Raw genomic sequence first — 27,273 nt, forward strand, 5'->3', positions numbered from 1 at the left:
CCTAACTTAGCTAACCTAACCTAACCTAACTTAGCTAACCTAACCTAACTTAACCTAATATAACATAATCTAGCCTAACCTAACCTAACCTAACTTAAACATGGAGAGATGTTTACTAGCTAACCTAACCTAACTTAGCTAACCTAATCTAACTTACCTAACCTGACTTAACCTAACCTAATCTAACGTAACTTAATCTAGTCTAACCTAACCTAACCATACTTGCCGGAAAATCCTTTTCTTTTCTCTAAGAAAATTCAGAAGAGAACTTTAAATTTCTTTGTGTCTTTGTGAAATTAAGAAGTGAAGTAGAAGATTTTTATTTTTCTCTGGAGAAATTAGAATTGAACTGTAAGTTCTTTAATAAAATTCAGACTTGAGTTAACTTTTCATGATCAACGTATAACTTTTTCTATCTTCTATGAAAAATTTAGAACTTATTTCTTTTATGTACGCGCGCGTACGTAGGCTAACCTAACCTAACCTAACTTAACCTAACCTAACATAACTTAATCTAGCCTTACCTAACCTAACTTAAACATGGAGAGATGTTTAAGCAATACTTTTCAAAAGACATTTCAGAACAAGTTCTTTTCTTAATGTCCTTCCTAAACCCATTTTACAAGTTGAAGTACACTTACAGACTTGAGAAAATTCAGACTTGAGTTAACTTTTCATGATCAATGTATAACTTTTTCTATCTTCTATGAAAAATTTAGAACAGTAATTTAAAATTTTTCCATCTCTTTGAGAAAAATCTGAACTGAAGTGGGAAATTTTAATTTTTTCTTGAAAAATATAATTGATCTGTAACTTATTTCTATTCTATGAAAAATTTAGAACAGTAATTTTAAATTTTTCCATCTCTTTGAGATAAATCTGAACTGAAGTGGAAAATTTTTATTTTTTCTTGAAAAATAGAATTGATCTGTAACTTATTTCTTTTCATATGGATAGTTAGGAAAAGAACTTGAACTTTTCTTCACATCAATGAGAAAATTAGCTTCTTATCTTCATAGTGAAATATTCGTGATCAATGTGTAACTTTTTCTATCTTCTACAAAAAATTTGGAGGAGAATTTTAAATTTATGTCTTTGGGAAAACATCTGAACTGAAGTGGAACCTTTTTATGTTATTTGGAAAAATAGAATTGATCAACAACTAATTTCTTTTTCATTGAGAAAATTCAGAAGAGAGCTTGAACTTTTCTTCACTTCATTGAGAAATTTCAAATAGAACTTTAAATTTCCTTGTGTCTTTGTGAAATTAAGAACTGAAGTGGAAGATTTTTATTTTCTTTGGAGAAATTAGACTTGAATTGTAAGTTCTTTAATAAAATTCAGAAGATAACTTGAACTTTCTATCTTCTATGAAAAATTTGGAACATTATTTTAAATTTTTTCATCTCTTTGAGAAAAATCTGAACTGAAGTGGAGTCTTGCGTGATGACTAGAACTTGAACTTTTCTTCACTTCATTGAGAAAATTTAAAATTGAAGTAGAAATTTTATCTTCCGGGAAACTATTCACAACCAAGGTATAGCTTTTTCTATCTTCTATGGAAAAATTTCAAATAGAACTTAAAATTTCCTTGTGTCCTGGTGAAATTAAGAACTGAAGTGGAAGATTTTTATTTTTTTTGGAGAAATTAGAATTGAACTGTAAGTTCTTTAATAAAATTCAGAAGATAACTTGAACTTTCTATCTTCTATAAAAAATTTGGAACAGTATTTTAAGTTTTTTCATCTCTTTGAGAAAAATCTGAACTGAAGTGGAAACTTGCATGATATTGTGGCGTGCACAAAAAAAAATCTGAACTGAAGTGGAAACTTGCATGATATTGTGGCGTGCACCAAAGTTGTAAAGTAAAGTTGTGGTGAAAAGGATGGGTACCTCAACTTGTTTAAATAGGTTTAGGAGGGACATTAAGAAAAGAACTTGTTCTGAAATGCCTTTTGAAAAGTATTGCTTGGTGTTTTGGGTATTCAAAAAGCTGTGAAGTATAGTTTTGGGTGAAAAAGTTGGGTACTTCAACTTGTAAAATGGGTTTAGGAGGGACATTAAGAAAAAAAGTTGTAAAGTAAAGTTGTGGTGAAAAGGATGTGTACTTCAACTTGTAAAATGGGTTTAGGAGGGACATTAAGAAAGTAACTTGTTCTGAAATGCCTTTTGAAAAGTATTGCTAGGTGTTGGGGCATTCAAAAAGCTGTAAAGTAAAGTTGTGGGTGAAAAGGATGGGTATTTCTACTTGTAAAATGGGTTTAGGAGGGACATTAAGAAAAGAACTTGTTCTGAAATGTCTTTGAAAAGTATTGCTTGATGATTTGGCATTCAAAAAGCTGTAAAGTATAGTTGCAGGTGAAAAGGCTGGGAACTTCAACTTGTAAAATGGGTTTAGGAAGGACACTAAGAAAATAACCTGTTCTGAAATGCCGTTTGAAAAGTATTGCTTGGTATTGTGGACATTCAAAAAGCTGTGAAGTATACTTCTGGGTGAAAAAGTTGGGTACTTAAACTTGTAAAATGGGTTTAGGAGGGACATTAAGAAAAAAAGCTGTAAAGTAAAGTTGTGGAGAAAAGGATGAGTACTTCAACTTGTAAAATGGGTTTAGGAGGGACATTAAGAAAGGAACTTGTTGTGAAATGCCTTTTGAAAAGTATTGCTTGGTGTTGGCTGTAAAGGATGGGTACTTCAACTTGTAAAATGGGTTTAGGAAAGACCTTAAGAAAGAACTTGTTCTGAAATGCCCTTTGAAAAGTATTGCTTGGTGTTGAGGTATCCAAAAAGCTGTAAAGTAAAGTTTTGGGTGAAAAGGATGGGTACTTCAATTTGTAAAATGGGTTTAGGACGGTCACTAAGAAAAGAACTTGTTCTGAAATGTCTTTGAAAAGTATTGCTTGATGTTCGAGCATTCAAAAAACTGTAAAGTAAAGTTGTGGGTGAAAAGGATGGGTACTTCAACTTGTAAAATGGGTTTAGGATGGACATTATGAAAAGAACTTGTTCTGAAATGTCTTTGAAAAGTATTGCATGGTATTGGCACATTCAAAAGAACCAAAAAGCTGTAAAGTAAAGCTGTGGGTGAAAAGGATGGATGCTTCAACTTGTAAAATGGGTCTAGGAGGGACTTTAAGAAAGGAACTTGCTCTGAAATGCCTTTTGAAAAGTATTTCTTGGTGTTGAGGCATCCAAAAAGTTGTAAAGTAAAGTTGTGAGTGAAAAGGATGGGTACTTCAACTTGGAAAAATGGGTTTAGGAAGAACATTAAGAGAAGAACTGGTTCTGAAATGCCTTTGAAAAGTATTGCTTGGTGTTGGAGCATTCAAAAAAGCAGTATAGTAAAGTTGTGGGTTAAAAGGATGGGTACTTCAACTTGGAAAATGGGTTTGGGATGGACATTAAGAAAGGAACTTGCTCTGAAATGTCTTTTGAAAAGTATTTCTTGGTGTTGAGGTATCCAAAAAGCTGTAAAGTAAAGTTGGGGGTGAAAAGGATAGATGCTTCAAGTTGGAAAAATGGGCTTAGGAGAGACATTAAGAAAGGAACTTGCTCTGAAATACCTTTTGAAAGGTATTGCTTGGTGTTGGAGGTATCCAAAAAACTGTAAAGTAAAGTTGTGGGTGAAAAGGATGGGTACTTCAAGTTGGAAAATGGGTTTGGGATGGACATTAAGAAAGGAACTTGCTCTGAAATGCCTTTAGAAAAGTATTTCTTGGTGCTGAGGTATCCAAAAAGCTGTAAATTAAAGTTGTGGGTGAAAAGGATGGATGCTTCAACTTGTAAAATGGTTTTAGAAGGGACATTAAGAAAGGAATTTGCTCTGAAATGCCTTTTGAAAAGTATTGCTTGGTGTTGGATCATTCAAAAAGCTGTAAAGTAAAGTTGTGGGTGAAAAGGATGGGTACTTCAAGTTGAAAAATGGGTTTAGAAGGGACATTAAGAAAAGAAGTTGCTCTGAAAAGGGACATTAAGAAAGGAACTTGCTCTGAAATGCCTTTTGAAAGGTATTTCTTGGAGTTGAGGTATCCAAAAATCTGTAAAGTAAAGTTGGGGGTAAAAAAGAAGGATACTTCAAGTTGGAAAATGGGCTTAGAAGGGACATTAAGAAAGGAACTTGCTCTGAAAAGGGACATTAAGAAAGGAACTTGCTCTGAAAAGGGACATTAAGAAAGGAACCTGCTCTAAAATGCCTTTTGAAAGGTATTTCTTGGTGTTGAGGTATCCAAAAAGCTGTAAAGTAAAGTTGTGGGTGAAAAGGAAGGATACCTCAAGTTGGAAAATGCACTTAGAAGGGACATTAAGAAAGACAATTGCTCTGAAATGTCTTTTGAAAAGTATTTCTTGGTGTTGAGGGATCCAAAAAACTTTAAAGTAAAGTTGTGGGTGAAAAGAATGGATGCTTCAAGTTGGAAATGGGTTTAGAAGGGACTTTATGAAAAGAAGTTGCTCTGAAATGCTTTTTGAAAGGTAGTTCTTGGTGTTGAGGTATCCAAAAAGGCTTTAATGTAAAGTTGTGGGTGAAAAGGAATGTTACTTCAAGTTGTAAAATGGGTTTCGAAGGGACATTAAGAAAGGAACTTGATCGGAAATTCCTTTTGAAAGGTATTCCTTGGTGTTGAGGTATCCAGAAAGCTGTCAAGTCAAGCTTTGGGTGAAAAGGAAGGATACTTCAAGGTGGAAAATGAGCTTAGAAGGGACATTAAGAAAGGAACTTGCTCTGAAAAGGGACATTAAGAAAGGAACTTGCTCTGAAATGCCTTTTGAAAGGTATTTCTTGGTGTTGAGGCATCCAAAAAGCTGTAAAGTAAAGTTGTGGGTGAAAAGGAGGGGTACTTCAAGTTGGAAAATGGACTTAGAAGGGACATTAAGAAAGGAACTTGCTCTGAAATGTCTTTTGAAAGGTATTTCTTGGTGTTGAGGTATCCAAAAAACTGTAAAGTAAAATTGTGGGTGAAAAGAATGGATGCTTCAAGTTGGAAAATGGGTTTAGAAGGGACATTATGAAAAGAAGTTGCTCTGAAATGCTTTTTGAAAAGTATTTCTTGATTTTCGGTTATCCAAAAAGCTGTAATGTAAAGTTGTGGGTGAAAAGAATGGATGCTTCAAGTTGGAAAATGGGTTTAGAAGGGACATTACGTAAAGAACTTGCTCTGAAATGTCTTTTGAAAAGTATTTCTTGGTGTTGAGGTATCCAAAAAGCGATAAAGTAAAGTTGTGGGGTGAAAAGGATGGGTACTTCAACTTGTAAAATGGGTTTAGGAAGGACATTAAGAAAAGAACTGGTTCTGAAATGCCTTTGAAAAGTATTGCTTGGTATTTGATCATTCAATAAAGCAGTATAGTAAAGTTGTGAGTGAAAAGGATGGCTACTTCAAATGCCCTTTGAAAAGTATTGCTTGGTGTTGGAGCATTCAAAAAGCTGTAAAGTAAAGTTGTGGGTGAAAAGGATGGGTACTTCAACTTGTAAAATGGGTTTAGGAGGGAACATTAAGAAAATAACTTGTTCTGAAATGCCTTTTGAAAAGTATTGCTTGGTGTTGGGCATTCAAAAAGGCAGTATAGTAAAGTTGGGGGTGAAAAGGATGGGTACTTCAACTTGTAAAATGGGTTTAGGAACGATATTAAGAAAAGATCAATTTGTAAAATGGGTTTAGGAGGGATATTATGAAAAGAACTTGTTCTGAAATGCCTTTTGAATAGTATTGCTTGGTGTTGTGGTATTCAAAAGCTGTAAAGTAAAGTTGTGGGTGAAAAGGATGGGTACTTCAACTTGTAAAATGGGTTTAGGAAGGATATTAAGAAAAGAACTGGTTCTGAAATGCCTTTGAAAAGTATTGCTTGGTGTTGGAGCATTCAAAAAAGCAGTAAAGTAAAGTTTTGGGTGAAAAGGATGGCTACTTCAACTAGTAAAATGGGTTTAGGATGGACATTAGTAAAATAACTTGTTCTTAAAAGATATAATAAAGCCTTAAAAAAGTAATAAAAATGGGGGGCTCAGGGGCCATTGGGGCGCCGGGGGCTCTTTGGGAGCTCGGGGGACCTTTGAGGGCCGGGGGCATACTTCGGGGTTCGGGTAGGGGGATCGGAGCCTTTTGGGGTTGGGGTAGGGGACCTCACGATACTGTTCAAATGGAACTTGTGTATTATAACGACCACAGAGTTTCACCCTCAAATACTCTTCTAAAACATCTTCTAAAATCATCTTTTAAAATGTCTCTAACTGTTTCGCCGAAATAATTCCCTAAAATGTCTAAAACGGTTTCGCCCAAATAACCCCTAAACGTAATTTCTGCGTGTTCCTTTTGTTTTTGACATCCCTGCTCTGTCACATTTGAAATTACTGGGAAACCCTTTGTGAATAAATAATTCCCCTTAGAAACAACAAATTAATTCCCCTTTCGTGACAAATCAATCAACCATGACATCATCTGTCAGACATTAAAAAACATTCGCCCGGAAACAATTTTCATGGAAGAACTCCAAAGATATTAATAAACATTCGCTCTGAAACAATTCTCTTTGAAACACTAGGCCAAAACAACAACATCAAATAAATCGACCTTTGGAAATTTAGGTCATTGACCCACTTCGATTATGCAATCATTCTCCCTGGTGAAGCCATGCCCTTATTTGGTGTACTGACAGAGTTACAATAAATTGTAGATGGCAGCAGGGGTGAGTAATGGGAGTCGGACCCCCCTTTCTACTTATAACCAACCCAATCGAGTAGCTGACTTATAATTCAGTCCATGATTGCAAATGAGCAGTGGCGGAGTTGATGGATTGTTTGCAGCAAAATTCTTTCGAGCACTTATTGCCCCCAATAAGCTCCCTCTGGTCCTTTCTAGTTAAAATTTAAAGTATACTTGATTTCTCCGACCAATTATTTCTTAAAGTTTGAGATGTATTTATTAGACACTATAACTATGTTATTGTGACGACCGTTAATTGCAAATTATGTTCTTGTCTTCAGAGGGCAAGAGGGGCGTTAGCCCCTCTTGGTAATTTCTCATGGTAATTTCTGAACGTTTTGAGTTTGACTTGATTATTTATTATAATATATTTTCATGTTGAGTTTCATTTATATATTGACAGTTATTTGTGGTAGTTTCAAGTCATTGAAAATTTATTTTGTTGAAAAGTTTTTAAATTAATTTCTCTTAATTTCTTATTGAAATAGTAATTCAACGGGAAATGAAAATGAAATTTTTAATTTTTTTTTTCTCTAAGAATCCATAGTTTGGCTTCGAATTAATATGTTGAAGAACACTTTTCAACAATATTTAATAACAAACACCCTTCTTAAAATCTGGACACATTGCATTGTTTAATTTAGTTTTATACCTCCTCAAACTCTCCTGAAAAAATAAAGTTTGATACCATTCATTGATACCATAAATATTGCTTTGAATAAAATTAATATTACTCAAAGAGCAAAAATTCCTTGTTTGCTCTTTGATAAAAATTATCTCAACATTAAAGGAGTATGCACACCAATTGCCAATTAGTGTTGGTGTTGACAGGTTGCACCCACAAGACCAACGAGTTGATAGCTATTGGACCAATTTCCTCACTTGTAACAAGGATGAGAATTTGTTGTAATTTGACCAATATCATGCGTGCTAGTCTCATCGTTTCACATGGAAGGACTAATGTAGAATGTGGTTTTTGCAAAATCAAAAGATGCATCAACCAGCAGCAAACATTGATTTTGAAGAGAACCCGTAGTGCGAAACTAACCGTCTAAGTTGCATTGAAGCTGTGCAGTGAGAAAACTGAATTATATGCCATCCCGTCTGAGATTTTTTTCTATGCAGGGTCTGTTCAATCGGTATATGAAAAGTGGGTACAATCCCATCAGATGGGCCTCTCGGTTTAATCACTATAGACTGGCAATGATAAAACCCGTTTAATGACGTCATACCTGTTGTAGAGTAGGCAATGATAGCAAGGTCTTCATTGCGTATACGATATTAAACTGTGTTTTTTTGGATTTTAGGGGTGGGGGAGAAAGGTACCTAGGCTAGGTCACGTTTTTAATCTATGCAATGCTTTACCCCCCCCCCCCTTTAATGTGCAAATATATAGCCGAAATTTGTTTCTAAACTATTATATATTCATCGTATTTTATTTTATTTCATTAGCATTAACCAAACTTGACTTATTAGAAAGGTACATATAACGGGATTGTACCAAAAAGTGTCTTCAAAGCGGTCCTGCCAAGAAGTCTCAAGAAACAAAAGAAGAAGAGAGAAAGCGGCTTGAAGAAGAAAAGCACCGTGCGTTGAAAGAAGGCCGTGAAAAAGAAACAGAATCTAATGTTGCATTAGAAAGTGATGTGGAAAGGAAGAAAGAACAGGTTTTAGTACAGGATATAATTTTAGCAAGTATTTGTGAAACAAGTGGCCAAAAGACTAGATAACGCTATCGAGTCAAAATTCAATTGGGTTAGAAAAGGCTATGTTAGATGTAGTAAAAGCTGAACATGACAAGGACAAAGAATTTAAGACAGCAGTTTGGAAGGCTATACCACCTCTTAAAAAGGAAAGCCGGAGTTGATTTTGAATGTTTAGGAAAAAGTTGCCAAAAAAAACATATCTCTTTGGCTTACTCACTCTCTGTTTTTTATGCTATATTCGCTTTAATATAAGGTATTCAAAATAGCTATGTTAAAGTTGCACAAAGTGAACAGTGCTTGGTATTCCGTTTTTTTTTTCAGGTAATTTCAAGACTACCTTTTGTGGAAGAATACTTTAGGCTGCTGATGCTTCCACACTGTGAAGCTTCCGATAAATATCTTTTCATTCTTTGTCAATCATGGTGATACAAGTGAAGTAAAATACAGGAATGAACAGTCGATATATTGGTTATCTATCAGGGTAAGGGATTTTGTGAAAAAATGTTATAATGTACATGAGAGAACAAATGTTAGAAGCAGATTATAATTAATTTCTCAGACCTTAAGTGTAGGGTGCAGATGCTGACTTGATTATCATTTGTGTATGTAAGAATTCAAAATTTATTTCTATTTTGATTTTCAAAAGGATGTCTTGGTAGGCCTATTTTTTTCTGTTTTTTTTTTATAAAAATCGGTCCCTAGTCTGGTCCCTTTTTCCTACCAAAAGTCTTTACTTTCAGTCCATTTTGTCTACGATCCAGGCGTTAGTCGTTATTGAGATATTGTATATAAATTTTTCTGTCAACCTTGGACACTCTCAGTGTCTTTTGATTTAGTTTCACATGCCCCTTTATGGTTCCTCACAGTTTCTACTCGATATCCTTAGCTGTTTCAGAGGTTTTCAGATACGAGCTGTTGACATCCTGGATTGGCATACTATATTTTGATTTAGTATAATATCCTTCTTCACTTCCATCCTTCTCAGCTCAGCTTAAAACCCTTAGGCTTTTATGAGGCCAAGGCTTGAGTACACCTCCCTTTCCACATAATAAAATCAATACGTCAACAATGGGCAACTTGCATAATTTGCAACCTTGGCTTATGGGTCAGGGGGGATATATCATCTTCGAAGGCATAGTCTGTGGATTCTTGACTATATCCAAAGAAATGGCTTTTCTAAATTGGGTTTAGGGTTGAGAGTGGAAAGGCAACTTTAAAGGGTGTAAGAGGGGGGCTAGTGACCGTTTAAGACAGACCTTTTGACTTTAAAAAGAAGCACAAGAAACTTCAATTCTCACTCAGAAGTCCATCCAACATTTTACAACAATTTATTCCATAGGAAATGGCGTGGGGAAATGGAAAAAACTAACACATGGAAACACCCTGCTCCTTAATGAGCCAGAGCTTCCGCGCTGTTCCGCACAATAAAACTTGTTTTTTACTACGAGCTTTCGCACTACAAAATTTGCTTAGAAATTATTTTTATCATAAGGTGTAAAATACTATAAAGTGTGAAAGTATTTGCCGTGGTGGAGTGGATTAGTGCAAACGTAAATAAATTCTACGATTGTGTATAGTTTAGAGGGTTTATTTTTTACCTTTGAAGTAATTTATTGGCTATATTTGAGAAGATTCGTGATATTATATGAAATATCTTACAACCTAATGTAATCTTGCAACCTAATGTGGTCAGAGGGGGGGGGGAATATATCATCTTCGAAAGCATAGTCTGTGGATTCTTGACTATATCCAAAGAAATGGCTTTTCTAAATGGGGTTGAGGGTTGAGAGTGGAAAGGCAACTTTAAAGGGTGTAAGAGGGGGGCTAGTGACCGTTTAAGACAGACCTTTTGACTTTAAAAAGAAGCACAAGAAACTTCAATTCTCACTCAGAAGTCCATCCAACATTTTACAACACCTTATTCCATAGGAAATGGCGTGGGGAAATGGAAAAGACTAACACATGGAAACACCCTGCTCCTTAATGAGGCAGAGCTTCCGCGCTGTTCCGTGCAATAAAACTTGTTTTTTACTACGAGCTTCCGTACTACAAAATTTGTTTAGAAATTATTTTTATCATAAGGTGTAAAATACTATAAAGTGTGAAAGTATTTGCCGTGGTGGAGTGGATTAGTGCAAACGTAAATAAATTCTACGATTGTGTATAGTTTAGAGGGTTTATTTTTTCCCTTTGAAGTAATTTATTGGCTCTATTTGAGAAGATTCGTGATATTATATGAAATATCTTACAACCTAATGTAATCTTGCAACCTAATGTGGGCAGAGGGGGGGGGATATATCATCTTCGAAAGCATAGTTTGGGGATACTTGACTATATCCAAAGAAATGGCTTTTCTAAATTGGGTTTAGGGTTGAGAGTGGAAAGGCAACTTTAAAGGGTGTGAGAGGGGGGCTAGTGACCGTTTAAGACAGACCTTTTGACTTTAAAAAGAAGCAAAAGAAACTTCAATTCTCACTCAGAAGTCCATCCAACATTTTACAACAATTTATTCCATAGGAAATGGCGTGGGGAAATGGAAAAAACTAACACATGGAAACACCCTGCTCTTTAATGAGCCAGAGCTTCCGCGCTGTTCCGCGCAATAAAACTTGTTTTTTACTACGAGCTTTCGCACTAAAAAATTTGCTTAGAAATTATTTTTATCATAAGGTGTAAAATACTATAAAGTGTGAAAGTATTTGCCGTGGTGGAGTGGATTAGTGCAAACGTAAATAAATTCTACGATTGTGTATAGTTTAGAGGGTTTATTTTTTCCCTTTGAAGTAATTTATTGGCTCTATTTGAGAAGATTCGTGATATTATATGAAATATCTTACAACCTAATGTAATCTTGCAACCTAATGTGGGCAGAGGGGGGGGGGGGATATATCATCTTCGAAAGCAGAGTCTGTGGATTCTTGACTATATCCAAAGAAATGGCTTTTCTAAATTGGGTTTAGGGTTGAGAGTGGAAAGGCAACTTTAAAGGGTGTAAGAGGGGGGCTAGTGACCGTTTAAGACAGACCTTTTGACTTTAAAAAGAAGCACAAGAAACTTCAATTCTCACTCAGAAGTCCATCCAACATTTTACAACAATTTATTCCATAGGAAATGGCGTGGGGAAATGGAAAAAACTAACACATGGAAACACCCTGCTCCTTAATGAGCCAGAGCTTCCGCGCTGTTCCGCACAATAAAACTTGTTTTTTACTACGAGCTTTCGCACTACAAAATTTGCTTAGAAATTATTTTTATCATAAGGTGTAAAATACTATAAAGTGTGAAAGTATTTGCCGTGGTGGAGTGGATTAGTGCAAACGTAAATAAATTCTACGATTGTGTATAGTTTAGAGGGTTTATTTTTTCCCTTTGAAGTAATTTATTGGCTCTATTTGAGAAGATTCGTGATATTATATGAAATATCTTACAACCTAATGTAATCTTGCAACCTAATGTGGTCAGAGGGGGGGAGAATATATCATCTTCGAAGGCATAGTTTGTGGATTTTTGACTATATCCAAAGAAATACCTTTTCTAAATTGGGTTTAACGTTGCCAAATTGCTTCAATAATAGCCAATAAAAGGATTATTTCGCAACAGAATAGTTAAAGTAATTTCCATTTTATTATTTTTCCTCAGTTGCTCTGGTGTTTTCACCGAAGTAACTCCATAATAGCATCTTTTCCCTACGTGGATCAGTTTGCGCCTATTGTATATATTTTTTTGTGGTGTTATTGGTTTTTTTTTAGTTTTAACTTGTTTTTTTTTTATCTTGTTCTTCTTTTGTTTTGATCGTGCTGAAGATGCCTTGTTTAGATACAGGCGAAATATCCGCGTTGTTTTGCATTTGTCGTTTCTTTTCTCTCCACTGGCCGCAGTCTCATTTGTTGTTTTTTTTTCACTGAGATTTTTCTCTTTGTTGTTTTTTGTCATGGCTGGCCAGTCCAGCTTAAGATCTTTCACCTTTCCACTCTCTACTTTGAACAAAATAGCTATATCAAAACTTTTATTGGATGTTTTTGGGAAATGGTGGGCGTGGGAAGGGTGTTAGTTTTCTTCCAATCCCTTTAAACTAATAAAAAGGGCACTAGCCCTTCGAAGTTTCTATCAAAACGCTCTATAAAAACCTCATATGCCCCCAGGGCATATTTTATACCGCTTGCCCTGGTGGGCGTGTGTGTGTGTGTGGGGGGGGGGGGTTCAATCATCCTCAAAGACAAAATATCCAAAACTTTCAACTACGTTGAAAAAAATTGTTATCTCTAAATTTTGATTCGATGTGTTTGGGGAAATGGTGGGCGTGAGAGGGAGGTTACTTAACCTCCAAACAGTTTCAATTAGCCTATTAAAAAGGGCACTAGCCCTTTCAATTTCCAATTTAATGAGCCTTTTTTGAAGTTTCTGAAACAACATTTTCAATAAAAACAAAACCTTATATGCCCTCAGGGCATAACTTACGACCTTAGCCCTGAGGACTCTGGGGGAAGTGTCATCCTCAAAGACCTAATTTCCAGAAACTTTATCTACGTTGAACAGAATGGCTATCTCAAAATTTTGATTGGATATGTTTGGGGAAATATGAGCTTGAGAGCTGGTTGCCCTCCAATCACTTTCGAGTATTAAAAAGGGCACTAGTCCTTTAAATTTCCAATCATATGAGCCCAATTTGAAGTTTCTGTGACAACATTTTCTATAAAAATCTTATTTGCCCCCAGGGAATAACTTACAACCCTTGCCCTCATTTCCCCAGACACATCGAATCAAAATTTAGAGATAGCAATTTTTTTCAACATAGTTGAAAGTTTTGGATATTATGTCTTTGAGGATGATTACCCCCCCCCCCCCCCACCACACAAACACCCACCAGAGCAAGCGTTGTAAATTAAGCCCTAGGGGCATATAAGGTTTTTATAGAGCGTTTTGATAGAAACTTCGAAGGAATAGTGCCTTTTTTAATAGTTAAAAGTGATTGGAGGAAAACTAAAACCCTTCCTACCATCACCATTTCCCCACAAACATCCAATAAAATTTTAATATAGCTATTTTGTTCAACGTAATTGATTTTCAGATAGAAACGATGTTTTTGAGGAGGACACTCCCCCTCAGCCCTCAGGGCAAGGGTAGTAAGTTATGCCCTGGGGGCGTATAAGGTTTTTATAGAAAGCGTTGTCGTAAAAACTTCAAAAAAGGCTCATTCGATTGGAAATTCAAAGGGCTAGTTCCCTTTTTAATAGTCGAAAGTGATTTCAGGGCAACTAACCCCCCTCTCACGCCAACCTTTTTCCCAAACACATTTAATCAAACTTTTAATACAGCTTTTTTGTTCAACGTATTTGAAAAATCTGAAAATTAGGTCTTTGAGGATGACACTCCCCCCAGAGCCCTCAGGGCAAGGGTTATAAGTTTTGCCCTAGGGGTATACAAGGTTTTCATAGAAAGCTTTGTCGTAGAATCTTAAAAAGGGGCTAATTCGTTTGGATATTGAGATGGCTAGTGCCCTTTTTAATAGCCGAAAGTGATTGGAAGGCAGCTAACACCCCTTCCACGTCCACCATTTATCCAAACACATCCAATCCAAACTTTGAGATAACCATTTTGTTCAACGTAGTTGTTATCGAAAATATTTATGGAAATTAGGTTTTGGAGGATGAAAACCCCCTCAGAGCTCTCGGAGAAGGGGAAATAAATTATACCCTTGGGGCATATAAGGTTTTTATTGAAAGCTTTGTCGTAGAATCTTGAAAAAGGGCAATTTCAATTGGAAATTCAAATGGCGAGTGATCATTTTTAATAGTCGAAAGTGATTGGAGGACAACTAATCCCCCTCTCACGCCCACCCTTTCCCCAAAGACATACAGTCAAAATTTTTAGATAGCCATTTTGTTCAACATGGTTGAAAATTTTGGAAATTAGGTCTTTAAGGATGACAACCACCCCTCCCCCCCTAAGCCCCCAGGGCACGGGTTGTAAGTTATGCCCTGGGGGCATATAAGGTTTCTATAGAGAGAATTGTCACAGAAACTTCAAAAAGGGCTCATTCCATTAGAAACTGAAACGGCCAGTGGCCTTTTTAAAAGTCAAAAGTAGTTGGAGGGCAACTAACCCCTCTCTCATGCCCCCCATTTTCCCAAACACATTCAATCAAAATTTTGTGATAGCCATTTTTTTCAACGTATTTGAAAGTTACGGAAATTATGTCCTTAAGGATGATGACCCCCCGCAGTCCACAGGGCAAGAGTTGCAAGTTATTCCCTGGGGGCATATGAAGCTTTTATTGAAAGCGTTATCGTAAAAATTCAAAAAGGGCTCATTTGATTGAAAATTGAAAGGGCTAGTGCTCTTTTTAATATTCACAAGAGAATGGTGAGCAACTAACCCCCCTCTCACACCCACCGTTTCCCCAAACACATCCAATTAAAATTTTGAGATAGGCATTTTATTCAACGTAGTTGAAAGTTTTGAAAATTATGATTTTGAGGATGACATACCCCCCCAACCCCTCAGGGTAAGGGTTCTAAGTTTTGCCCTGGGGGCGTATAAGATTTTATAGAAAGGGTTTTCGCAAAGACCTTAAAAAGGGCTCATTCGAATGAAAATTGAAAGGGCTAGTACCCTTTTTAATAGTCGAAACTGACTGGAGTGCGAATAACCTGTCTTGCACGCCCACCATTTCCCAAAACACATCCAATCAAAATTTTGAGATAGTAATTTTTTCATAGTAGTAGAAAGTTCTGGAAATTATGTCTTTGAGGATGATCACCCCCCCCCCCATACACACACCAGGGCAAGGATTGTAAGTTTTGCCCAGTGAACATATAAGGTTTTTATAGAGCGTTGTAATAGAGACTTCTAAAACTTAGAAGGGCTAGTCCCCTTTTTAATAGTCAAAAGAGATTGGAGGAAAACTAACACCCTTCTCACGCCCACTTACAATCAAAATTTTGAGATAGCCATATTTTTCAACGCAGTTGAAAAATCTGGAAATTATATCTTTGAGTATGACAACCCGCATAGCCCTCAGGCGAGGGTTGTAAGTTATGCACTGGGGGCATATGAGGTTTTTATAGAAAGTGTTGTCGTAAAACTTCAAAAAGGACTCATTCGATTGAAAATTGAAAGGGTTAGTGTTCTTTTCAATAGTTGAAAGTAATTGAAGGGCAGCTAACCCCCCTCTCAAACCCATTATTTCCCCAACCACTTCCAATCAAAATTATGAGATATTTATTTTCTTCAACGTAGTTCAAAGTTCTGGAGATTAGGTTTTTTATGATGAATACCCCCTCAGAGCCATCAGGGCAAGGGTTGTAAATTATACCCTTGGGGCACATAAGGTTTTTATACAAAGTGTTGTCGTAGAAACTTCAGAAAGGACTCATTCGATTAGAAATTGAAAAAGTTAGTGTCCTCGAAAGTGATTGGATAGCAACTTGCCCCCCTCTCAGGCTCACCATTTTCCCAAACATATCCAATGAATATTTGGAAATAACCATTTTGTTCAACGTAGATGAAAGTTTTGGAAATTAGGTTTTTGAGGATGACACTCCCCCCCCCCCGAGTCATCAAGGCTAAGGTCGTAAGCTATGCCCTGGGGGCATATAATATTTTTTGTACAGAAATTGTTGTCGTAGATACTTCATTTCAATTGGAAATTGAAAGGGCTAGGGCCCTTTTTAATAGGCTAGTGGAAACTGATTGGAGGGCAACTAACCTCCCTCTCACGCCCACCATTTTTCCAAATATATCAAATCAAAATTTTGAGATGGTAATTTTTTGAACATAGTGGAAAGTTCTTATGTCTTTGAGCATGATCAAAATAAAAAATTAACACCCCTCCCAAACCCACCGTTTCCCCAAAAACATCCAATAACAATTGTAAGATAGCTATTTTATTCAATGTAGTTGAAAAGTCCGGAAATTATGTCTTTGAGGATGACACTCCCCCCCCCCCCCAGCCCTCAGCGCAAGGGTTGGAAGCTATGCCCTGGGGGTATAAGTAGTAAGTTTTATAAAGCTTTCAAAAATACATGAAAAAATACATTGAATTACGCAAGAAAAACCCATGGCTGTGTCCCTGTATTTAGAAATGCACATTAAAAAAAAAAGCATGTGGTTATTGCTATTGTTGTCAACTGCACATGGAAACTGTTTGACGTGTTTGAGGAGATTACGCTCCTTGGCGTTTGATTGTCATTTCCAAAAAAGGGGTAATTATTGATTGGATAATTTTTTACATGAAATCTCTGAGTAAAATATTTTTGGAGCATGTACTTGACGATGAAGAAAAAGGGTTAATGTGATTAGCAATTATGAGCGAGGATTCCCCCATTGGTTCCTGGTAGTAGGCAACACATATCAAGTTGAAAATTTGACAGAATGAGGTATTTGAGGTGGAACTTGAACCAAATCAAAATACACTATGTGAGGAGGAATTGATTTTTATGGATGGTATGGAAAAATGGTACATGTTAAATATTCGGGTAATCATACGACTATAAATAAAGCTATTGTGTCTTTCCGAACTTTCTGTAAGAGGGGGGGGGTAAATATTTAGGTTAAACAATTCTAGAAGGAATTGAGTTTTATGGATGGTATGGAAAAATGGTACGTGTTGAATATTCGGGTAAACATACGACTTAGAAACGCTTCACTATAAATAAGGCTATTGTGTATTTCTGAACTTTCTAGGGCGGGGGTAACTATTTAGTTTAAATAATTCTAGGAGGAATTGAGTTTTATGGATTGTATGGAAAAATGGTACTTGTTAAATATTCGGGTAAACATACGACTAAGAAACAGTTCACGATAAATAAGGCTATCGTGTTTTTCCGAACTTTCTAGGGCGGGGGTAAATATTTAGTTTAAATAATTCTAGGAGGAATTCAGTTTTATGGATGGTATGGAAAAATGGTACTTGTAAAATATTCGGGTAAACATAACACTAAGAAACGCTTCACTATAAATAAGGCTATTGTGTTTTTCCGAACTTTCTAGGGCGGGGGTAAGTATTTAGTTTAAATAATTCTAGGAGGAATTGAGTTTTATGGATGATATGGAAAAATGGTACATGTTAAATATTCGGGTAAACATACGACTATAAATAAGGCTAATGTTTCTTTCTGAACTTTCTGTGAGAGGCGGGGGTAAGTATTTAGTTGAAATAATTATAGGAGGAATTGAGTTTTGTGGCTGGTGTGGAAAAATGGTACTTGTTGCATATTTGAGTAAACATACGACTAAGAAACGCTTCACTATAAATAAGGCTCTTGTGTCTTTCCGAACTTACTGTGAGAGGCGGGGGTAAGTATTTAGTTTAAATAATTCTAGGAGGAATTGAGTTTTATGGATGATATGGAAAAATGGTACCTGTTAAATATTCAGGTAAACATACGACTATAAATAAGGCCATTTTGTCTTTCTGAACTTTCTGTGAGAGGGGGGGGGGTAAGTATTTAGTTTAAATAATTCTAGGAGGAATTGCGTTTTGTGGCTGGTGTGGAAAAATGGTACTTGTTAAATATTCGGGTAAACATACGACTAAGAAACGCTTCACTATAAATAAGGTTATTGTATTTTTCTGAACTTTCTAGGGAAGAGGTAACTATTTAGTTTAAATAATTCTAGGAGGAATTGAGTTTTATGGATGGTATGGAAAAATGGTACTTGTTAAATATTCGGGTAAACATACGACTAAGAAACGCTTCACTATAAATAAGGCTATCGTGTTTTTCCGAACTTTCTAGGGCGGGAGTAACTATTTAGTTTAAATAATTCTAGGAAGAATTGAGTTTTATGGATGGTATGGAAAAATGGTACTTGTTAAATATTCGGGTAAACATACGACAAAGAAACGCTTCACTATAAATAAGGCTATCGTGTTTTTCCGAACTTTCTAGGGATGGGGTAAGTATTTAGTTTAAATAATTCTAGGAGGATTTGAGTTTTATGGATGGTATGGAAAACTGGTACTTGTTAAATATTTGGATAAACATACGACTAAGAAACCCTTCACTATAAATATTGCTATCGCGTTTTTCCGAACTTTCTAAGGCAGGGGTAAATATTTAGTTTAAATAATTCTAGGAGGAATTGATTTTTGTGGGTGGTACGGAAAAATGGTACGTGTTAAATATTCGGGTAATTAGTCGACTATATATGAGTCGAGTGTGTCTGTCCAAACTTTCTGTGAGCGTCGGGTGTAAGTTTTTAGTTCGAATAATTCTGGTAGGCATTGAGTTTTATGGATGGAATGGAAAAATGGTACTTGTTAAAGATTCGGGTAAACATGTGACTAAGAAACGCTTCACTATAAATAAGGCTATTGTGTTTTTCTGAACTTTCTTGGCCGGGGGTAACTATTTAGTTTAAATAATTCTAGGAGGGATTGAGTTTTATGGATGGTTTGGAAAAATGGTACTTGTTAAATATTCGGGTAAACATACGACTAAGAAACGCTTCACTATAAATAAGGCTATCGTGTTTTTCCGAACTTTCTAGGGCGGGGGTAAGTATTTACTTTAAATAATTCTAGGAGGAATTGATTTTGTGGGTTGTACGGAAAAATGGTACGTGTTAAATATTCGGGTAAACATTCGACTATAAATAAGGCTATTTTGTCTTTCTGAACTTTCTGTGAGAGGGGAGGGGGGTAAGTATTTAGTTTAAATAATTTTAGGAGGAATTGAGTTTTGTGGCTGGTGTGGAAAAATAGTACGTGTTGAATATTTGGGTAAACATACGACTAAGAAACGCTTCACTATAAATAAGGCTATTGTGTTTTTCTAGGGTGTAGGTAAGTATTTAGTTTAAATAATTCTAGGAGGAATTGATTTTTATGGGTGGTACGGAAAAATGGTACGTGTTAAATATCCGGGTAAACATTCGACTATAAATAAGGCTATTGTGTCCTTCTGAACTTTCTGTGAGAGGTGATGGTAAGTATTTAGTTGAATTAATTCTAGGAGGAATTGAGTTTTGTGGCTGGTGTGGAAAAATGGTACGTGTTGAATATTTGAATAAACATACGACTAAGAAACGCTTCACTATAAATAAGGCTATCGTGTTTTTCCAAACTTTCTAGGGTAACTACTTAGTTTAAATAATTCTAGGAGGAATTGAGTTTATGATTGGTATGGAAAAATGGTACTTGTTAAATATTCGGGTAAACATACGACTATAAATAATGCTATTGTGTCTTTCTGAACTTTCTTTGAGAGGCGGGGGTAAGTGTTTAGTTTAAATAGTTCTAGGAGGAATTGAGTTTTGTGGCTGGTTTGGAAAAATGGTACTTGTTAAATATTCGGGTAAACATACGACTAAGAAACGCTTCACTATAAATAAGGCTATTGTATTTTTCTGAACTTTCTAGGGCAGGGGTAACTATTTAGTTTAAATAATTCTTGGAGGAATTGAGTTTTATGAATGGTATGGTAAAATGGTACTTGTTAAATATTCGGGTAAACATACGACTAAGAAACGCTTCACTATAAACAAGGCTATCGTGTTTTTCCAAACTTTCTAGGGCGGTGGTAACTACTTAGTTTAAATAATTCTAGGAGGAATTGAGTTTATGATTGGTATGGAAAAATGGTACTTGTTAAATATTCGGGTAAACATACGACTAAGAAACGCTTCACTATAAATAAGGCTATCTTGTTTTTCCAAACTTTCTAGGGCGGGGGATAACTATTTAGTTTAAATAATTCTAGGAGAAATTGAGTTTTATGGAGAGTATGGAAAAATGGTACTTGTTAAATGTTCGGGTAAACATACGACTAAGAAACGCTTCACTATAAATAAGGCTATCGTGTTTTTCCGAACTTTTTAGGGTGAGGGTAACTATTTAGTTTAAACAATTCTAGAAGGAATTGAGTTTTATGGATGGTTTGGAAAAATGGTACTTGTTAAATATTCGGGTAAACATACGACTAAGAAACGCTTCACTATAAATTAGGCTATCGTGTTTTTCCGAACTTTCTAGGGCGGGGGTAACTATTTAGTTTAAATAATTCTAGGAGGAATTGAGTTTTATGGATGGTATGGAAAAATGGTACTTGTTAAATATTCGGGTAAACATACGACTAAGAAACGCTTCATTATAAATATGGCTATCGTGTTTTTCCGAACTTTCTAGGGCGGGGGTAAGTATTTACTCTAAATATTTCTAGGAGGAATTGATTTTTGTGGGTGGTACGGAAAAATGGTACTTATTAAATATTCGGGTAAACATTCGACTATAAATAAGGCTATTGCGTCTTTCTGAACTTTCTTTGAGAGGCGGGGGTAAGTATTTAGTTTAACTAATTCTAGGAGGAATTGAGTTTTGTGGCTGGTGTGGAAAAATGGTATGTGTGGAGTAAATTAAGTTTTGAGAGGGGTAAAAATGGTAGTTATTTAGTACCCAATAAACAGGTGACTTGAAATGCTTCATTAGAAATAGTTTATTGCTAATGATACCTCCTCGACAGATATTTTTTTATTGAATTTTATACAATAAAGCCAAACGTCAGCTTTATTGTATTGGCTTACAATTTTAATCCAAACGTTGCTCTGTGTTTGTCACACCAACTAGTAAATATTTATCGGGGTTTTATTTTTTCTGTTCAATTATTTTCAGTGTAAGCCAATATAATTACCACATTCTTTTATTATAACTTAACTTGTAGGAATAGGACTTCTAGAATAAGGATTCATTCCCTTGACTAAATCAGTTTATTCATGTAAAATGGTGAACAAAAGACTATTAATTTTCCGTATTCTTCTTCTTTTTCTTGTTATCTAGCTAAACGTTGCGATGTGTTTGTCACACCAACTAGTAAATATTTATCGGGCTTTTATTTTTTAGATTCAATTATTTTCAGTGTAAGCCAATATAATGCTAGGGGGAGTAAAAATAGTAGTTGTTTAGTACCCGGTAAACAGGTTACTTGATATGCTTCATTAGAAGTAGGTTATTGCTAATAATACCTCCTTGACAGATATTTTTATGGCTCTAACCATTGTACTCTATGCTTGCCCAGAGACACGATGTGTTTTTCCCACTATTGCTCTATGGCCGGTTATCGACACTACCTAGTTTAGTGCATGTATTAAATCAGTATTTTTTACACAGTGGAACGATAAACACATAACTAATATCTCTAAAAAAGTGTAGATGGAGCATTTGAATAAAGTGTGTTCACATAACAAGGTTATTGTAGCATTGAATGCCAACATGGATAAGTACTTAAACTATAAAACAAGTACAAGTGGAAGCACTATTGGAAATGTATGCATGCATTGTCATGACAGTAAGGAATTAAATTTCTTTGGAATATCGAAAAAATTCAACTCTGATGTTGATAGTTACGTGAGATTGAGATCTCCAGAGATGATTGCACTCAAAGAGAATGCCAACATAAAAATAATCGTTGATGATAGAGGACAACTCCTTGCTACTGTTTCAGGTAACACATTACCTACTGATACATACAATCGTCACCTTTCGGTTATTAGCATTCAACGGAAGATCAATAAAAGAAAGGCCTACTTTTCTACTAATATCGTAAACCATATCTTGTCTACGTGCCGAAACTGTTACCTGTGTAAAAATAATAAGATAATAGACAGTGAAATTGCCAGAAAAATAAGAATGTCATTGGCAGAAAATATCACTATGGAATATAAAGATGAATCGATGAAAAACAAAGCACCAGCAAACGTTACTGCCATTGATCAAACAGTCAATGAACCAAATAATACCAAGGACGAAAAGGATATTGAGCCTGTTGATGAGACACCAGTAAAAATTGTGTATGACTCAAAATGGAATAACGATTATTCTACTGATTACGAACTAAGTGAAGACAATAGCTATAATATCAAGCGAGAACATGGTGAACTATTTTATGGAACAGATTCAAAATGTCCAAAGTTAATCATTGATATTACTAATGTATCGTAATATATTTTTTGCATTAATATTCTACATAGCATTATTTCATTCAAAATATATTATGCATTACATTGTTATGTGTTTATTATTTTTAGAGTAAGCTAGTATATCAAACGTTTAGAATGTCTATTAAAACATCAGAGATGCAAGAAAAGGAATTTGCATAAATATATTGTCAGACATGTGGGATAACCATAACAAAATCTTGGCATCAGAATGAATTAATTATTTATCAACATCCATTATTAGATATGTCATTATGAAAAAATTGTAAGTAAGTAAGTAACAAATTCTTTCTTGAATTCACCTCTTGGATACACAGTACAGAAATTTAATTTAGGAAATTATGAAAAAAAATTGTAAGTAAGTAACAAACTCTTTATTGAATTCGCCTCCTGGATAAATAAAAAAGACATTTCATTCAAGAAATTATGAAAAAATTCTAAGTAAGTTACAAACTCTTTCTTGAAGTTACCTCTTGGATACACAATGCAGAAATTTCATTTAAGAAATTATGAAAAAATTGTAAGCAAGTAACAAACTCTTTCCTGAAGTCACCTCTTGGATAAACAATGCAGAAACTTCATTTAAGAAACTATGAAACAATTGTAAGTAAGTAAGTAACAAATTCTTTCTTGAAGTCACCTCTTGGATACACAATACAGAAATTTCATGAAAGAAGTTACTAAAAAATTGTAAGTGAGTTGCAAATTTTTTATTGAATTCACCTGCTGGATAAACAAAAACACATTTCTTTCAAGAAATTATGACAAAATTCTCAGTAAGTTACAAACTCTTTATGGTTTTCACGACTTAGATACACGATTTAGAAATTTAATTAATGAAATTATGAAAAAATTCTCAGTAAGTAACAATTTCTTTCTTGAAGTCAACTCTTGGATACACAATACGGAAATTTCATTCAAGAAATTATGAAAATATTTTTGAAGTAAGTAACAAGCTCTTTAGTGATTTCACCTCTTGGGTATATAATACAGATACTTCATTCAAGAAATTATGAAAAAATCGTAAGTAAGTAACCAACTCTTTATTGTCTTCACCTCTTGGATATACAATACGTAAATTTCATTCAATAATTTATGAAAAAAATTTAAGTAAGTAACAAACTCTTTCTTGAAGTCACCTCTTGGATACACAATGCAGAAACTTCATTTAAGAAACTATAAAAAAATTGTAAGTAAGTAAGTAACAAATTCTTTCTTGAATTCGCCTCTCGGATAAACAAAAAAGTCATTTCATTCAAGAAATTATGAAAAAATTCTAAATAAGTAACAAACCCTTTCTTGAATTCGCCATTGGGTTGTACAATACAGAAATTTATTTCAGGAAACTATGAAAAACATTGCAAACAAACTCTTTCTTGAACGATTGAGCGCGCGCGTAACCTCGTCTAAATTAACCTTAAAAAATTAAATAAAGCTATGTCGACTTTGCATGTCTCTCTCACTATGTATGCGCCGTCGCGGTGTGTAACCAATCATCAATCAAGTTATCGTATATTGAGCAAGTTCCGCTGTCTCTGATTGGTCTAAAACAACCAGTCTGGTTGAAAACTTGGAGTTGAAACAAACATGTTTGGGTAATCCCCGTTCGTACTGCTCACTTTTTTTGCAATGTGTAGGAACCAGTGGGGAATCCCCGCTCGTTTGGAAAGGTACCAAGGAAAAGCAAGCAAATAGCATGTAGTTTCAAAACATGTTTAATCACGTGTAGAGGTCCCATAGAATGAAATTTCTGTATTGTGCATGCAAATGGCGAATTCAAGAATGAGTTTTTTACTTACTTAGAATTTTGTCATAATTTCTTGAATGAAATGTCTTTTTGTATCCAAGAGGTGAAATCAATAAAGAGTTTGTTACTTACTTTCCTTTTTTTATAATTTCTTGAATAAAATATCCGTATTGTTTATCCAAGAGGGGACTTCAAGAAAGAGATTGTTACTTACCTGGAATTTTCTCATAATTTTTTGAATGAAATTTCTGTATCGTATTGCTTTTCCAAGAGGGGACTTCAAGAAAGAGATTGTTACTTACTTAGAATTTTTTTATAATTTCTTGAAAGAAATATCTGTATTTTGCATCCAGGAGGAGAATTCAAGAAACAGTTTAATACTTACTTACAATTTTTTCATAGTTTCTTGAGTGAAATTGCTCTATAGTCTGTCCAGGAAGCGAGTTCAAGAAAGAGTTTGTTCACAATTGTGCATGCAAACGGCGAATTCAAGAATGAGTTTTTTACTTACTTAGAATTTTGTCATAATTTCTTGAATGAAATGTCTTTTTTTGTATCCAAGAGGTGAAATCAATAAAGAGTTTGTTACTTACTTTCCTTTTTTTATAATTTCTTGAGTAAAATATCCGTATTGTGTATCCAAGAGGGGACTTCAAGAAAGAGATTGTTACTTACCTGGAATTTTCTCATAATTTCTTGAATGAAATTTCCGTATCGTATTGCGTATCCAAGAGGGGACTTCAAGAAAGAGATTGTTACTTACTTAGAATTTCCTCATAATTTCTTGAATGAAATATCCGTATTGGGTATCCAACAGGTGTATTCAAGAAAGAGTTTGTTACTTACTTACAATTTTTTTCTTATAATTTCTTGAATGAAATATCTGTATTGTGCATCCAGGAGAAGAATTCAAGAAACAGTTTGCTAATTACTTACAATTTGTTCATAATTTCTTGAGTGAAATTGCTGTATTGTCTGTCCAGGAAGCGAGTTCAAGAAAGAGTTTGTTTTCAATGTTTTTCATAGTTCCTGAATTAAATTTCTGTATTGTGCAACCCAATGGCGAATTCAAGAAAGGGTTTGTTACTTATTTAGAATTTTGACATAATTTCTTGAATGAAATGACTTTTTTGTTTATCCAAGAGGCGAATTCAAGAAAGAAATTGTTACTTAATTACAATTTTTTCATAATTTATTTAATGAAATTTCTGTATTGTGTATCCAAAAGGTGACTTCAAGAAAGAATTTGTTACTTACTTACTTACAACTTTTTAATAATTTCTTAAATGAAGTTTCTGCATTGTGTATCAAAGAGGTGACTTCAGGAAAGAGTTTGTTACTTACTTAGAATTTTGTCATAATTTGTTGAATGAAATTTCTGCATTGTGTATCCAAGAGGTAACTTCAAGAAAGAGTTTGTTACTTACTTAGAATTTTGTCATAATTTCTTGAATGAAATATCTTTTTTATTTATACAGGAGGCTAATTCAAGAAATAATTTGCTACTTACTTACAATTTTTGATAATTTTTTAAATGAAATTTCTGCATTGTGTATCCAAAAGGTGACTTCAAGAAAGAGTTTGTTACTTACAATTTTTTTTTCATAATTTCATTAATTAAATTTCTGTATTGTGTATCCAAGAGATGAATTCAAGAAAGAATTTGTTACTTACTCACTTACAATTTTTGCATAATGACATATCCAACAACAGATGTTTATAAATAATTTATTAATTCTGATACCAAGATTTTGTCAAGGTTATCCCATGTGTCTGACAATAGATGTATGCAAATTCCTTTTCTTACATCTCCGACGTTTTATTAGACATTCTTAACGTTTGATATGCTAGATTACTCTAAAAATAATGAACACATAACAATGTAATGCATAATATATTTTTAAGGAAAAAATGCTATGTAGAATATTAATACAAAAAATATATTATGATGCATTATTAATATCAATGATTAACTTTGGACATTTTGAATCTGTTCCATAAAATACTTCACCATGTTCTCTCTTGATATTATAGCTATTGTCTTTTCTTAGTTCGTAATCAGTAGAATAATCATTATTCCATTTTGAGTCATACACAATTTTTACTAGTGTCTCATCAACAGGCTCAATATGCTTTTTGTCCTTGGTATTATTTGCTTCATTGACTATTTGATCAATGGCAGTAACGTTTCCTGTTGCTTTGTTTTTCATTGATTCATCTTTATATTCCATAGTGATATTTTTTGACAATGTCCTTTTTATTTTTCTGGCAATTTCACTGTTTATTAACATATTATTTGTACACAGGTAACAGTTTCGACACGTAGATAAGATATGGTTTACGATATTAGTAGAAGAGTAGGCCTTTCTTTTATTGATCTTCCGTTGAAGGCTAATACCCGAAAGGTGACGTTTGGATGTATCAGTAGGTAATGTGTTACCTGCAACAGTAGCAAGGAGTTGTCCTCTATCATCAACAATTATTTTTATGTTGGCATTCTCTTTGAGTGCAATCATCTGTGGAGATCTCAATCTCGCATAACCACAAACATAAGAGTTGAATTTTTTCAGTATTCCAAAGAAATTTAATTCCTTACTGTCATGACAATGCATGCATACATTTCCAATAGTGCTTCTACTTGTACTTGTTTCATAGTTTAAATACTTATCCTTGTTGGCATTTAATACTACAATAACCTTGTTATGTGAACACACTTTATTAAAATGCTCCATCTTTACTTTTTTAGAGATATTAGTTATGTGTTTATCGTTCCACTGTGTAAGAAATACTGATTTAATGCATGCAATAACCTAGGTAGTGTCGATAACCGGCAATAGAGTAATAGTGGGAAAGCCACATCGTGTCTCTGGGCAAGCATAGAGTACAATTGTTAGAGCCATAAAAATATATGTCGAGGAGGTATCATTAGCAATAACCTACTTCTAAAAGAAACATATTAAGTCACCTGTTTACCGGGTACTAAATAACTACCATTTTTACTCCTCCTAGCATTATATTGGCTTACACTGAAAATAATTGAACGGAAAAAATAAAAGCCCGATAAATATTTACTAGTTGGTTTGACAAAAACAGCGCAACGTTTAGCTAGATAAGATGAAGAAGAGGAAGAATACAGAGAATTAATAGTCCTTTGTTCACCATTTTACATGAATAAACTGATTTAGTCGAGGG

General features: G+C 34.6%; 1 protein-coding gene across 5 annotated transcripts in view; it reads left to right on the forward strand.

Annotated features, from left to right (window-relative positions):
- LOC148941823 (G protein-activated inward rectifier potassium channel 4-like) overlaps positions 1 to 27,273 on the forward strand; it is a 187,633-nt gene that overhangs the window by 19,441 nt on the left and 140,919 nt on the right. For 3 of the 5 annotated variants that reach the window (XM_089103705.1, XM_089103702.1, XM_089103695.1), the window contains one exon: positions 8,721 to 8,880. The exons of the other annotated variants lie outside the window; for them this stretch is intronic. The gene's annotated coding sequence lies outside the window, so the exon portion shown is untranslated. The remainder of the gene's footprint in view (positions 1 to 8,720; positions 8,881 to 27,273) is intronic. 5 annotated transcript variants of the gene reach the window in all.

Source organism: Artemia sp. Qi Xiang Cuo, chromosome 17 (genome assembly GCF_049724085.1).
Source record: "Artemia sp. Qi Xiang Cuo chromosome 17, ASM4972408v1, whole genome shotgun sequence".
Taxonomy (NCBI): Eukaryota; Metazoa; Arthropoda; class Branchiopoda; order Anostraca; family Artemiidae; genus Artemia; species Artemia sp. Qi Xiang Cuo.